This window comes from Stegostoma tigrinum, chromosome 31 (genome assembly GCF_030684315.1).
Source record: "Stegostoma tigrinum isolate sSteTig4 chromosome 31, sSteTig4.hap1, whole genome shotgun sequence".
In the NCBI taxonomy this organism is placed as follows: domain Eukaryota; kingdom Metazoa; phylum Chordata; class Chondrichthyes; order Orectolobiformes; family Stegostomatidae; genus Stegostoma; species Stegostoma tigrinum.
Window position 1 is genome coordinate 20,637,224 of NC_081384.1, and position 4,331 is coordinate 20,641,554.

At 46.1% G+C, this 4,331-nt stretch overlaps 2 non-coding genes across 2 annotated transcripts; one reads left to right on the forward strand and one right to left on the reverse strand.

Moving 5' to 3' along the window:
* Window positions 1-1,177: 1,177 nt before the first annotated feature.
* On the forward strand, window positions 1,178-1,249 carry trnaq-uug (transfer RNA glutamine (anticodon UUG)). Its single transcript has one exon. It is a non-coding gene; the product is annotated as a tRNA-Gln (tRNA).
* Window positions 1,250-2,160: 911 nt separating this feature from the next.
* trnaq-uug (transfer RNA glutamine (anticodon UUG)) lies at window positions 2,161-2,232 on the reverse strand. Its single transcript has one exon. It is a non-coding gene; the product is annotated as a tRNA-Gln (tRNA).
* Between the last annotated feature and the right edge of the window lie 2,099 nt (window positions 2,233-4,331).

Genomic DNA, 4,331 nt, shown 5'->3' on the forward strand with positions numbered 1-4,331 from the left:
GATCTGAAACACCAACAGTTTTCCCTTCACAGATGCTACCAGACCTGCTGAGATTTTCCAGCAATTTCTGCTTTGTAAACAATAACCCCTACTTGGAAGAAAATGTGGTGCTTGCAATACTTTTCTTCCTTGTCTGAATGAAGTAGTGCATGCTCCAGCCAACACACTGACTCCATTTATTGCCGAACCAAACATAATTAAATTGTACGCAGTACCTCCAACATGTTCTACTATTTGAAAGGACTGATCACAAAGACTATGTGGTTGATAGTTTTACAGTTTGAATATTGTAATGATTGTCCAAATAGGTCACGCAAAAACCCGTGACATTCAAGCAGTTCTTGAGATAAACATTCACGCACTGGGATGTTTAATGAGAAACTGCATCTGTTGTTGCAAAACCAGGCAGCCTCCCTTAGCCTCTCTCTTGAATCATTGGAATCTGGGTGTTGCAGTTTGAGCTAAAGCACCACCCTGACGAGGGAGTACCAGGATTTTTGGTGGCAGTGACTCAGTGGGTTGAAGGGCCGACTTCTCCATTGAATGATTCCATGATTTTGATGTGGCAACAGTAGAAGGAAGGAATGGTGACGTTACCAACTCGGGATATTGTGTGGCTGGGGCAGGAGCTCACTTGTGAGTGGCAGTGTTCCCATGCATCATGTACCCTTGTCCTTCTGTGCAGCAGAGTTCAAAGCTACTAGCAGCTGCAATGAGACCTGGGTATGCCATTCCACCTGGTAGATTTTTTTTGTTTTTGCCTGTAATTCCTGACTCCATTTGCTTGGAAGCTACAATGTGCAGTCCCCCATGTTTCTTATTGAAACTTCAGCATCCACTCACAGGTCCCTTAAAACTGGCTCTAAGACACTCGGCTGGTCCCTCTTTCCGTGGATTGAAGCATGAGCCCCGCCCCGTTCCGGAGATTGCCGAATAGTATGTGACGTCATCGGGAGGCTCGGCAAGTTCCGGCACCGAGGCTCGGGCTTCTTTGCTGGTGTGGGAGGGGAAAGATAGGTGAAAATTAAAGATTAAAATAACCCAGCAAATTAACTCCCTACGATAAAAACACTGTCTTTACCCCACTACACAGAATTGCCTCTCCACATCACAGGGATCAACAACAAACAGCAGTATTACTTATGAAAGCTGCTATTCCATAGGTCGTTGACAGTGCGGTCCCATGGTGTAATGGTTAGCACTCTGGACTTTGAATCCAGCGATCCGAGTTCAAATCTCGGTGGGACCTCAGCGTGTTATTTTTAATAAATGGAACGGCAATTCGTGACAATGCACCCTTTAACCTCAGTAACTCTTTAAAACTATCCTTGCTGTTTTGCTTTCTGTTCAAAAATCCTTTTATAAATGGAATGGCAATTCTTGCTAAAGCACCCATTCACCTAACTAACTCGGTAAGTCTATCCTTGTTATCTTATTAGAGATAATGGGAACTGCAGATGCTGGCGAATCCGAGATAATAGTGTGGGGCTGGATGAACACAGCAGGCCAAGCGGCATCTTAGGATCACAAAAGCTGACGTTTTGGATCTAGATGAAGGGTCTAGGCCTGATACATCAGCTTTTCTGAAGATATTAGTATTAAAACAGTTTAAAAGACGAGGTGGCTGTCATTCGATTTGCACTTGTTCCAATGGAGAAATATGAAATAGTGAAAACGTTTAATGCGGGGTGGGGTCTGAACTTTCAGCAGCTTGGGTCGGGCATTACCCGGAACAGTCTGCTGCTTAAGGAAAATTTCAGCGACTGAGTTTCCGTCGAAGGAACAGAGCTATTTGCAGGCTCGTACAAAGTCTGGCGAAGTTCTGACGCAGCGTGTGCTGTCTACGGGAGATATCCGTTCCCCTGCGCAATGAAAAATACCCATTTTAAATACAGTCAACAGGCAGTCCCTGAGGTGACTGTGTCCTTGTTGGGAAATGAACACCAGCAATACAATCATCAAAAGCGTGGTGAATTAAACTCGAAATCAAACTCTTGCAGGATAGCGGGGAATTGTCTCAACGCCAGTATATAGACCTTTAAAGTCAGCACCGACTGATGGTGGGAGCTGATATCGGCATCAAGGAGAGTGCCATTCTTGTTGCCAACCGATTTCTGATTCCCGGAATAGACGTTTGTCAATATTGTTAAAACATTGACGAGGTCCCACCGAGATTTGAACTCGGATCGCTGGATTCAAAGTCCAGAGTGCTAACCATTACACCATGGGACCACGCTGGTAATAATGCCTGTCTCAGAAATTGAGAAGTTAATCTGCTCAGTTCTGACTTGTGTTACTTTATGAATCGTCATAATTGTGTGCACAGATACCCCGGAGTGATTTATAAAGTGCTATCAGAAAACAGCCAGTTGTCATTTACCAGCATCAAAGCAATGAGGTGCCATCCCACGAATTGCACAAACTCCTTCAGCTGGTTGAAGGTGGCAGTACTGTTGAAGAAAACGGGTAATAAAGCAAGGTAACAAAGTGTGAAGCTGGATGAACACAGCAGGCCAAGCAGCATCTTAGGAGCACAAAAGCTGACGTTTCGGGCCTAGACCCTTCACACTTCATCATGAAGGGTCTAGGCTGAAACGTCAGCTTTTGTGCCCCTAAGATGCTGCTTGGCCTGCTGTGTTCATCCAGCTTCACACTTTCTAATCTTGGATTCTCCAGCATCTGCCGTTCCCATTGTCTCTGAGGTAATAAAGCATTCAGCTTTATTAATGGGGACATAGAGGACCAGAGCAAGGAGGTGATGATAATTTTTTTTATGATTGTTAGACCTCAGCTAGCATTTTATGTTTAGTTATAGGTGTCATGTTATAGGAAAGATGTGAATGGACCAGAAAGGATATAGAAACAATTTTATAGAATATTCCAGGAATGAGGAGCTGTAAGTAACAAGGATAGATGGAAGAATTTGGGACTGTTTGCTTTGGAGAAAAGAAAGTTGAGAGGAGATTTGACAGAGCTTTTCAACACTGTGAGCTGGCTAAACAAAGTATACATATGGCGATCAGAGATAATGGGAACTGCAGATGCTGGAGAATCCACGATAACAAAGTGTGAAGCTGGATGAACACAGCAGGCCAAGCAGCATCTCAGGAGCACAAAACCTGACGTTTCAGGCCTAGACCCTTCATCAGAGAGGGGAATGGGGAGAGGGTTCTGGAATAAATAGGGAGAGAGGGGGAGGCAGACCAAATTTGGATAGAGGAGAAGATAGGTGGAGAGGAGAGTATAGGTGGAGAGGTGGGTAGGGGATAGGTCAGTCTGGGGAGGACGGACAGGTCAAGGAGGCGGGATGAGGTTAGTAGGTGGGAAATGGAGATGCGGCTTGAGGTGGGAGGAGGGGATAGGTGAGAGGAAGAACAGGTTAGAGAGGCGGGACGAACTGGGCTGGTTTTGGGATGCGGTGGGGGAAGGGGAGATTTTGAAGCTGGTGAAGTCCACATTGATACCATTGGGCTGCAGGGTTCCCAAGCCGAATATGAGTTGCTGTTCCTGCAACCTTCGGGTGGCGTCATTGTGGCACTGCAGGAGGCCCATGATGGACATGTCGTCTAAGGAATGAGAGGGGGAGTTAAAACGGTTTGCAACTGGGAGGTGCAGTTGTTTATTGCAAACCGAGCGGAGGTGTTCTGCAAAGCGGTTCCCAAGCCTCCACTTGGTTTCCCCAATGTAGAGGTAGCCAAACTGGGTACAGCGGATACAGTATACCACACTGGCAGATGTGCAGGTGAACATCTGCTTAATATGGAAAGTCATCTTGGGGCCTGGGATGGGGGTGAGGGAGGAGGTGTGGGGGCAAGTGTAGCAATTCCTGCAGTTGCAGGGGAAGATGCCAGGTGTGGTGTGGTTGGAGGGGAGTGTGGAGCAGACAAGGGAGTCATGGAGAGAGTGGTCTCTCTGGAAGGCAGACAATGGTGGGGTTGGAAAAATGTCTTGGGTGATGGGATTGGATTGTAGATGGCGGAAGTGTCGGAGGAAGATGCGCTGTATCCGGAGTCTGGTGGGGTGGTGTGCGAGGATGAGGGGGATTCTCTTAGAGCGGTTATGGCGGGGGCGGGGTGTGAGGTGTTTATACTCATAAAATAAAAACAAATGAATCATAGATTTAAAGTGATGAAAACACATCTTCACTAATTACTGTCTGGTAATATGCTGGAGGCAGGTTCAATTGAGGCATTCGAGGATGATTATTTGGTGTTAGAGATATCGGGAAAAGCCAGGGGATTGGCACCAGGTGATAGAACTGGTGAAGGGTACAATGGGCCAAACAGTCTCTTTCTGTGTTGTAATAATATAGAGGTTTATAAAATCATGAG